The 11,959-nt window shown below is 36.0% G+C and overlaps 1 pseudogene; it reads left to right on the top strand.

The window, feature by feature from the left end:
- Positions 1–8,827: 8,827 nt before the first annotated feature.
- LOC150036827 (uncharacterized) lies at positions 8,828–10,064 on the top strand (annotated as a pseudogene).
- The last annotated feature ends 1,895 nt before the right edge of the window (positions 10,065–11,959 follow it).

Below are 11,959 nucleotides of genomic sequence, written 5' to 3'. Positions count from 1 at the left end.
GAGAGGTTGATGACTTCTAATATGATCTTCTTTCAAGAATGTAGAATTTGTCGAAATAAATACTTTATCTTCTTGGGGATCATAGAACAATTCTCTTTTTTTTTTTCTTTTAGGTATCCAGCAAAGAGGCATAATTATGAATTTCGTTCCAATTTCTTAGGGTTTTGTACCAACACGTCTGTCGGACATCCCCAGACCCAAAAGAAATGTAAACTACCTTTACGTCCTTTCAATAACTTATACAGTATTTTAGAAACACTTTTTGAGGGAACCATATTTAGAATATATATCGCAGTCTATACAACATACCCCCAAAAGGATTGAGGTAACTGAGCAAAACTCATCATTGATCGAACCATGTCCAACAAGGTTTGGTTTCTCCTTTTTGCAACACCATTTTGTTGTGGTATTTTAGGTGCTGTGAGTTGGGATTGAATTTCATGATCTACCAAATAGTTCTAGAATTGTAAATCCATATACTCACAACCTCGATCTGATCGAAGTGTTTTAATTCTTTTACTTAATAAGTTTCCTATTTCGTTCTTGAATTCCCTAAACTTTTCGAGAGTTTTAGACTTGTGACTTATTAAGTGAATATAACCATATCTAGAATAGTCATTAATAAAACTGACAAAATATTCATATTCACCGCATGCTCTTACATTCATCGGACCACAAAGGTCTGAATGTATAAGTTCGAGGGGTTCTTTGGCACAAAGACCTTTTCCAGTAAAAGATCTTTTAGTCATTTTTCCTTCAAGACATGACTCACAAAGAGGTAAAGAACTGTCTTCTAACAGATTTAGATGACCATTTTTAACTAATCTTTCAATCCTGTTGAGATTCATGTGACCAAATCTGAGATGCCAAAGATAGATGTTAGGAGAAATTTCCTATTTTTTGTTTTGAGTTTCTGCCGTTTTAAACATCTCTATATTTAAAATGACTTTTCCTTCAGTTGATTTTAACACTTATAAGTTATTTTCAAGTCTAAAAGAACAAATATGAAAACCCCTTGAAAAAAAGAACACTTCATTAACTTCAAAAGATACTTTATACATATTTGAAATGGAGATTAAGTTTGTTTCATCTTTGGTACATAATATACATTTCTTAACAAGACAAAAGAATCTCCAAAAAACAACTTGACATCTCCCACTACTTCTGCTGAAATGACTTCCCCTGTTCCCACCTTGAAAGTCATTTCGTACTTTGAGAGTTGTTTCTAAGAACTAGTTTTCTGTAGAAAAGTGCAAACCTGGTTAGTAGTTCATGAATCTAATATCCAGGTCGAGTGAGAATTTTCCACTAAACATGTTTCAATTACAAGTAAATCTGATTTACCTTGATTTTCCTTTTCTACTTTTTTCTCAGCCAAATACTCCGGGCAGTTTTGTTTCCAGTACCCGTCTTCTCCACAATGGAAACATTTTCCTTTGGGAACCTTGTTTTTGTTTTTGTTTTTTGTTTTTTATTTTTATTTTTTTTTTGGCGGTGGGTTATTTATACCCTTTCCCGTTTTTCTTCATCTGTACACTTTTGTCTTTAGATGAAGAAGGGTCAGACTTCTTTTTGTAAACAGGTCTCGTTCCTAATGAAGAACCCTTCAGAAATTTCTTTTGTCGTGAAACAACATTTGCTTCACTTTCTTTCAATTTCATCATTGACTGATAAGTCTGTAGTTCGTTTAATAAAGTAGTCAAATTGTAACTATTTTATTCATTACGACATTAGTACAGAAGGTTAGGTAGCTCTCCGAAAGAGACTCTAATATCATACTAACTTGACTAGTTTCATCTACAGTAGCCCTATGAGCTTCAGTGACATTAAAATGAACCATCATGTCTACAACATGTTCTCTGACGTTAGTTCCATCTTTCATTCGCAAGTTATAAACATGCTTTATAGCCTCATGTCGAACAGAAGATGACGGTTACCTGAACATATCCTAAAATGATGCCATAATTTCACAGGTTGTGGGCATGGGTTCATGTTTCTTGTTGAGCACATCGGATATGCTCGCTAAGATATAGGCCCTACCTTTTCATTCGCCCTTACCCACCTATCATAAACATCCTGAATGCTTCAGTTTGTCGTCGAACTGGGAATAAAAGGACATTCCTTCGTCAAACACAATCATCAGATCATCAACTACTAATATTGTGTTTAAAGTTGACTTTCAGTTGGAGTAACCCTCTCTGTTAAATTTTTCAAAAGCTAGAAGTTGTATTATTGAGTTTGACATACTGAAAAATGTTAAACAAATTCTACTAATAAAGTGCATCTAAATCTAATTTTTAGCAAAAACTAATAAAGTAACCATAGATCTTTATTTATTTGCAACGATACTATAGTGAGTTAGAATAAGTGCTACTTGAGGCAATCAAATATTCTTTCACTAAAGCAAGACATTCTTGACTAAATACTATCTCCAGAATATCTCATATTCCGACAGTCATTTAGCTACCGTTTTTCAGTCAAGAACTTATTAACACTTAGTAATTTTGTAAGTGTAACCCACCATTTTCAGATCTTATAGAATGGTATGAACATGCCCCCAAATTGGAAGACAATGTGTAAGACAGAACTATAAAACCCTATTCATTTCTGAAGCTTGGGTTGTTCCAAATCCTATGTTACAACCTTCCAAAGGGATCATTGCTGTTAACGACTAGCTAGTGCTACCTAAAAACGATAGCATACGCAACATAGGAATCTCGTTGTTCAAACTAATGGAGGAGACCGCAGGATACATTGACACATTTCCTTCATCCACTTACTATGAACTACTTCCCTCATTCACCTTGTTATTGACCCATGCAAACACTTTTTGATTGGAGCACTCGAGGTAAAATCGACACGAAGCCGAGCATGGATCTCACGGTGTGAACTCGTGAGGATGTGAAAGCTAAAAACGATATATCATATATATTGTAAATCTCCCACTAAAGTATTCTAAATGTTTTGGTATTCTTTAACTTAGGTTTGTTACGACTAATTTTAAACAGCTTAAGTCTATGTGTTTATTATCCAAGTATAATGTTTACATTTGGATTTAAACCTATGATGTTTAGGCTAAAACTAATTTTAAATCTCACACCACTCATGCAAGCTCATAAAACTGGTTATCAGTTCTCGTTATTTCAGTCATAATCCCTATGTAGGAGGTGTTATGTAAACCGTCAACTTAAATACCCCCAGCCTTAGACAGGATTGTGAATTGATTGAGTTTGTACGAAATTTTATAAGATAATGACCTATTTTAACTATTAAAACAAGTTAACCTAAGTGAGCATGCTTTTTATCTTTGTTATGGATTTTAATATCTAATTCAATTTTATAACAACTTATAAAAATAGACATGCTAAACATCCATAACATACATCAAAAGCATTTAACTTTTAACATGACCTTTATATTAAAACAATTGAAACCCTATACATGCATACTATACATTATAACAATTTTATAACATACTTCAAATGCATGCAACATGCTTCCTATGGTGGGATTTTTAATTCTACATGGCATACATTATGCATATACAAGATTTATTTAATTATAACATACATCAAATGCATAAATAATTAAACACAAAACTGATATGGTTTTCGGTTTTTGCATTACCAAGCAAACAAAGGCCTAGCTATTACATAAAACAGCAAAATCGGCTTCAAAAACCTTCTAGACTGCTCGAACCGCCTTGAACCAGGCAAAACCCATCGAGTACCAGTAAGCAACCAACATCGAGTATGAGGAACTTTAGATATATTTGTGTCCACATGATTTAACCATAACTAGTAAGTCGACCATTCACAGGTTGTTCATAATAACGGCTGGGTCAATATGTTGTTTTATCCCCGATATTACATCTTGTTTCTTAAATTCTACTGATCCTCTAATGAATAATTGGTTTATGATCTAGCCACTAAATCAGATCCCTCTTGGGCCAGTGAGAGGGTGGGGCCTCTTATTCAAGACCTGGATTCAGTACTTAAGAGAACAACCTTTCTCCTATCCATAAGTCAGATAGGCGTGAATTTCGTCTTGCACCCTATGTCCCCAACTATCTACCTAGTGTTACCCCTGAAATGGAAAGCTTATTAAGCCGACGCTGTTGAGTCAACCCTCACCCATGCAAATCTAAGGATAATCTCAAATAGATAGGAGTTCATAGTTAGCTCAGGATTAAGATCGAGTAACCTAGGTAATTTAAGTGAAATGGTCAGTATTAAACAGTAAACAACGTTATAAAGTAAGAGTGACTTATTTCTTGGTCTGATCTTATGCAAATTCATTGCATAGGATGCCTCTACTCCTCATGTCAATACATGAACGAATCTAGTTCACTTCGTTTGTAGTATCTTTACAACAACTTGTAACAGCTACAGAATAGGCCGCATCCAATAGTGTTACCAGAATAAGGTACCCAACCTTAATCATATACTATAGACCATTTTGGTTATTTACTCGAACTTAATCCATGTCTATGTCTCAATATAAAGTTCAAGTATTCATATAATAGCCATGGATCTTAGTTTATTGGATTTATACTTTATGAATGCAATTAATAGATTCAATACCTTCGGTGAAGAAATGTTGAATAACATCTTTATTGATAATAGAATATGTTTTAATTTTTACAAACTGCAAGTTTTAGGACATAAAACTCAACACTTCCTAGCTTTTTCACATAGTGAAAATGGAAATAGAGTAAGTCTAACATCTTCAGGAGTGATATTTAGAAATACAAATGTGTTGCATATTTCAATGAAACTTCTAAAGTGAACGTGACGGTCTTTGCCTGGTCTCCCTCCAACTTGTTCCGTGGTTTGAGTCATTTGAAGCATGGCTGGTGTCATTTCAAATATGGAACCATCCAATGTTGGACGCGTGATTCCCAGTGAGAAGTCATACAAAATCATGTCTTATTGCAGTCGTTGGCTAGAAGTATGGGATTGGCAAGAGTAACTGCATTATCATCTTCATTATTTAGTGTGTTGATTACTATGTTTGGCACAAGATCGTTTTGTTGATCTGCCATCTTCCTAGCCTTGTTCCTTTGTCTCATTTTCTTGTTTGCTCTTCTTCTTCTATGAAAATTTCTCTCGATCTTTGGGTTTTATAATAGCTCAAGTGTCAAGGCTTTGCTCATAAACGTTTGCACCTCTTCCATAGATAGAGATACAATACTTCAAGAATCAAGTCCTGTGAAAAATAAAAAACAATAATTTTAGCACAACTTAGTCACTGCAATCCCCAGCAACAACAGCAAAAATTTGATGTGCTTCTATTGATGTGATGAGAATGATTATGTGGTATGCCTTTTTGAACTTATGAGCGCATGGTTTTATCTAGTCAAACCCAAGTGTAAGTTTAACTAGAGTTCTGGTGAGTCTAGAGTCGAACTTAGGGATTGCTTTCTAATGATGCGATGAAGTGATTGTTTTTTATTTTGATGTGGTTGCTAACAAATATGTGGTGGGTTGGTTTATCTATTCTAATGCTAATACTAAAATAAACGGATGTGAATACGATGATTATCACAACGTAGAATGAAGTAGTTTGCGATGAAAAATGTGGGATTCCAATGAATGAAGTAGGGTTGAGAAACATATCCACTAACACTTCCTAAGCAATGCATAAACTATGTACTCATGATTATAAGCTACACTTCTCAATGTATTTAGCCACATTATCCTATTTTGCATGCGACGAGTGTTTCATGCAAAAGATGTATCTTTATTTCTAAAGGTATTTTTTTTTCTTGTTTAATAAGATCTAAAATCCTTTGTATTTTCAAACAACAGTTAGTTCTATTTTGAGCAATCTCTTGACTAGATCAAAATAGTTTATGAAACACGCATTAAACAAGTTGAACGCAGGTTTATGCTTTACAAGTACATATTAGTTTCATTTTTCCTCAACCCATTAAGAAATTAGTTACTCAAGCTTAATGGTACAAAGATGGATAGATAAGAACATAATATGGCATTCATATTGATAATGAAAGTTTTTCAACTTTGCACAATAATACAAATAGTAATGAGTGTAAAACAAAGAGATAAGGATAGAGAGTCAAGTCATAGGTTGCAATCTCTTGCGCCTTTCGGCTTTTTGGATGGCTGCTTCACGGTGGTTGTGAGGATGGTGGTGTCATTCTTCCTCTTCTATGGATAGAATCTTGAGTCCTCACTCAAGATTTCTCCAGGTAAAGCTTGGAAGGAAGAGTTTATGGATGAGGAATGGATATTTTAGCAGCATTTGGCCAATTTCTTGGTTATGTCTCTTATGTCTTGTATAGAAATCTTGTGGGCTATTTATAGGCATCAAAAAGAAGATTTATGCATCTCTCACTAATGATCATACTGACACCATGCAATAAATTCCATGCCCTATTGCGTTGTTTGCCTCGTGTCAGAAGTTCGTTGGCTCTATCACAAACCTTTCACTTCCGCTACCAACTTGATCTTTTTTATTTAACCTCCGTTGCCCATGTGTCAGCTGCATTTAATATCATGTCTCCTCTTATCGCATAGGCCATGTGATTTCAAGTTGGGCATCAGAATATTTCTATGCATTAAAGCGGTGGTAGCTTGCTTCATCGCCTTGTTTCGAGGAGCTCTCTACATTCAAAGAGTGAAATTTTTATAACTTTTAAAGATTATGAGTTTCTCATGCCTATGATAGCATAATGTAATAATTGCATGATTTCCATTTCAAGCTAACACATTTTCGGTAATTTTTCCTAATTGTTTTAGATAAAAGAGGTTAAATAACTTGTATTTCTACAAGTTATCAATTATGTATTTTCAATTCATTTTATAGCCATAGGCATAATAAAGTATCAATATCACGTTCTTTTTTCTCCTTCATCTCAATTTCTTTGTTATTTTAGTTGAAAATTTGTTTCACCCATTTTTCTGCAAATTATTTCTTATTAGATCACATACAGAAGTTGAGATTGTTACAACTTGAAATCCTTTGAAAAGGGAGAAGATGAGTTAGATTAAAGAAAAAGATATAGAAATTTGGTTTTAAGTTTCATATCTTAGTTTCAATATGATTCCAATTTAAATTTTATTTTGCCATATTTGTTGTCTATGTTCGTATATTTTTAGCGGTCTTGCATACTTATTTTTTTTAGGGCAAAATACATTTTTAGTCCCTAAGATTCAAAGTAGATGTCTATTTAATCCCTAAAGTTTTAAAATGAACACTTTAATTCCTAAGATTTAAGAAATTATTCTAATGGTCCCTAAGGCTAATTAAACTGTTAGTTAACTAATGGTAAAATGACGTAGATGTTAAATAATGAGTTTGCTAATTGATGTAGAAAATTTTATTAATTTAATATTACTTTTATCAGTGACGTGGACTCTCTTTTCTTTCCTTCATCTCCATCCTTTTGCGTCCTCTACCGACATTCTCAATGTTGCAATCGCCACCCAAGCCTACTTGAAGGATAATAATGTTCAACATATTTTTCTAATAGCAACAGATATAACAATCAGAAAAATTTTCAATCATTCTCTTGCAATGGGCGACGCTCCTCGACTCCAGAAGGCGGCTAAGCATCTACCACAAGATCACCGGCGTAATAATTCCCAATCCCTCCATTTCATACATTTGAAAAGTCTTCCTCACCTCTCTATCATTCCCATCCACCAACCTCCGATATTCTTCCATTCCCAACATTCTGTCTTTGTCTGATTGAAGGCAGCCACAACCGTGCGGCCTCTGCCTCAGTAACTCCTCCACTGTCATTGCCGAAAGCCGGGTGAGCAAATCCTGAGGGGATACTTTTCCTTCGCAATCGGTGTCTATGGCGTTGAATAGTATTGTATGGTAGGTAGAAGAATTTTTCCAAGGCTATTGAGTCGAAGGGGAAAAATTAGAGTGAAGTTATAGGTGTGGGAATTGAATGATGATTAGATTGATGAAAGGGTATTTTGTACGGATGGCCTCATTTGGGAGGCCCAAATGAAAAATGGCCTCTTATTGAGAAAGTAATGGAAAGTGGCCTTCTGTTTACGTTATAAGCATGCGATTTTACCGATTCGCCCTTAAGATGCACCCCTCGTGCCTGCCAATACGAATTTACTTGATCCTCGATGGCTCGTCACACATTCCTCGATGCACGGTCACTCGATACCTAGCTTTATGGTCACTCGATATGGCTATAATCGACACGTGTATACTCGACCATATCAACGTCATACTCGATGCTTGATTACTTTATACTCGATTATTTTGAATTCAAACCACATTTGAAGGCGTTTGAAGTCCATTGTTTCACCACTTCCCACGAGCTCAGACTATTCTCTCTGTTCATCCAATTGTATATCCTTCGACGACAACACCTCTACACTCGAAATTCCACTATCTCTGCATCAGGGAACATTCTTCTCCTTGTTTGTAGTTTAACTCGACTATCATCAGGTAACATTCTTCTCGTTTTTATTTTGGCATCAGTCACTTAAAACTCAACTATCTCCACATCATGTTCCTGGATATGCGCTTGCATGGACTTCGAGTTTGTTTCATTTCAGTTTTCAAATTTTTGTTAGTTCGAACCGTTTGGAGTTTAGGGTTTGAGTTGGATAATGCATGAAGGTGGAAAATCAAACCGAATGCTTGACAATCGACCATCTAGTCACTTGTAATGTAGCGAGTAAAGGACACCATGTAGCATGTATCGGGTATCGAGAAATTAAGTATCTTGTATTATCCATCGAGGAACGTGCATTATGTATCGAGTATTGAACAGAATTCTTATTTTTCCCTGTTTTTTGTTATTCTGTGCAATATGGCTAGATAATTCAAAATTCCTCCCCATGATCGTTTCCCAGGCCAAGTGACCAGCCTATCCTCTCACATTGGGATGACTAACAAGATTGTGAAAGAGAAGCTTACTCCCACTCAGCTTGCCCTCTTCAAGAAGACTGTATCTGGCCAATTTGTGGACATGGACATTACATTCAACAGTCCATTGGTCCACTACATTCTATTGAGGGAGGTTGAAGACCCTAGGAAAGGATCAATGACATTCATTTGAATGGTACAATTGTAACATTCACCAAAGAAGACTTCCTATTGGTGACGGGATTGTGGCCGTCACCCAATCAAGTAGTTGTGAGGAGGGCTGAAGGAACTGAATCTCTACATAATAGGTACTTGGGGAATGACTTCACAGGGGACATCCATATTGGTACCTTAGAGACAATGTACAAGGAGATGGAGTTTGATAATGATATGGATGTTGTGAAGATGACATTGTTCTACTACACTAAATTGGCTATGATGGGAAGGGAGAAGACGAGGGTCAATGTCAACAAGACCTTATTAATTGACGTGGAGGATTTAGATTATTTCAACTCCATGGATTGGAGAAATGTTTTGTGGGAGAGCACCTTACTTGGACTATAAAGAGGATTGAGTGGCAAGTCTGAGAACTACAAGAAAAAGTCCAAGATCAATAAAAACTACCTCGTCAAGTACAACCTATTGGGGTTTACTCATGCTTTTCAGGTAATATCCATTCATACACCATAAGAGGTCTACTAATTTTAGTGTTAATGTCACTTACTACTTATGCTTTTCTTATAATCGTTTATGAATTATGATAGATGTGGGCATACAAGATCATTTCAACAGTTACCGAAAAAGCTGCAACCCGACTCAATGGATATGTCATACCTTGATTCCTGAGGTAGGAGTGTACATACTCACTCCCAACCAAAACAATAGTGTGAGACGTGTTTGAGTCCATCGAGGTTAGTGTATTACATCACAATTTACTTGGATTTAAGGTGAATGGCACATATAACTAACAAATTGTTCGTTGTTTTGTATAGACAAGGATCACACCCACACCATTGATCATGTTCGATAGGGAAAGGCGGTATAGGGACACTAGGGTCGATGAACGACCCGTATATGGATGCATTGATGTCGAAACGACATCCTCAGAGACACATAGATCACACCATGATGAGGATGCTCGTAGTCACTCCAATGACTACGAGTCACAAGCATCACACGCACGAGCCAGAACTCGATGAGCAACATTCTCACGAGCTCCTTACTGATGAGTGTGAGATTCACCCTCTTCAGAACGAGTCTCACGAGCTCTCTACTGATGAGCATGTGCCCCTAACTTAAGAGCGAGGGTTACCTCGATTGAATACAGTGCATTCTAGACCCATGAGAGGTGTGGGCATTCACACATCGCTCCGTGACATAGATTAGAGAGTGGCTACAATGGACCATAAATTGGATGATGTACAGTCAGACTTGAAAGATGTGAAGTCCAACTTGAGTGTCCTTCAAGCTGAAGTACAAACAATCACCTCCCTATTGCGATCATTGTGTCAGGTACATAATATCATCTTAAACTTATTCTAATATAAATCTATATCATGTTGTGTTTGACCTAACATACTTCATAAATTATATAGGTTTTATGCGTGGACTCCACCGAGACTATTGACCCCATTCCTCCTCATTCCACCGAGACTCGTGACCCAACCCCTCCAACAACCACTGAGTCTCGTGACCTAGTGTTCCAAGACCCCATTCCTCCACCCACCATCGAGACCGACACAATGGAGCCTGAGTCATGTGAGTCATGACACGTAATAGTAATTGGGTTGAGAACGACGTAAGTTACCATCCCTTATTACATTTATATGCTTGTTAATTACTATTCCCATTCTTTGACTTAACTTTTAAACTACAAGTTCTCGATTCTTTATTCATGTTTCTCCAATGGAAGTTTATTAGCTAGCTGGAGATATGTGCTCATCGGTTCACGACATTGCCACATGGCATATTGGTATGTATTATAGAGGGTTTAAATTTTAATGTACAATTTTGCATTATTGATATACACTTGGACCTATTGTTATCTATTTTGCAGAGTCACTTAAACCTATAAGCACCAGATAGTTTGTTCAAGGCCATATGTGGGAAAACCATGGAAGAAGCTGCCAAAATATGGGAGAAAGAGTACATGTATGTCGCTTACATGGATTGGTACCTGAACATCAACCCGGATGGGCAGATGTCGATTACATCTATAACCCAGTCAACTACAAGCAGCATTGGTTTTTGCTGGTCGTGGACATGAATATCGGCCGCATCCTTTTGTATGACTCATTGCCCAAGTACATCAAAGAGAAAGATCTGCTAAAATTCCTTACTCCTTTATGCTTTACTCTCCATTCACGGGCACAATTATGCCGCCTATATGATGCAAAGCCCGACCTTGCACCCAGTCCTTGGAAGCTGAGTCGTATCAATACTGGCATCCTACAGGGAAATACACTGGACTATGGGATATTCAGTCTCAAGTACTTTGAGTACTTGGTGATCGGGTCGAGTATGGAGAGATTACGACAAGATAAGATCCATGATTTCAGGTTGCAATATGGTGCAGAGTTATGGGTAGATCAATTTTTCTATGTAAATTTTCACATTATTTTGACATTATTTATGTGAATTTTTATACCATCTATTTGAATTTTGACATTATTTGTAAATCTTATATTATTTTTATTAGAGCTTTCCATGTGAATTTTGACACTATTTGTAAATCTATACCATCTATATAGTCACCAATTTTTTTAGTATTGTCGAGTATCGAGTATTTATCATAACGTCTCTACATTATACCAAGTATATAGTACATGTCAATCAACCATCTATATAGTCAATTTTTATCGAGTATTTTCGAGTATCGTACAGAGCACCAAAGGATTAATCAAACGCCTTCAAACGGGTTATGAATTCAAAATAATCGAGTATAAAGTAATCGAGCATCGAGTATGACGTTGAAATGATCGAGTATACAATTTTGCTATTTAATATGATCGAGTATTGGATGTAGTTCTATAATATAATTTCGTTATTTAATATTAAATACTACTACTTGATCGTGTATATGAACAATGAACAA

The sequence above is a fragment of the Benincasa hispida genome, chromosome 4 (genome assembly GCF_027475165.1).
Source record: "Benincasa hispida cultivar pf3 chromosome 4, pf3_genome.v1.1, whole genome shotgun sequence".
In the NCBI taxonomy this organism is placed as follows: Eukaryota; Viridiplantae; Streptophyta; class Magnoliopsida; order Cucurbitales; family Cucurbitaceae; genus Benincasa; species Benincasa hispida.
This window is presented reverse-complemented; position numbering and strand designations above follow the sequence as displayed.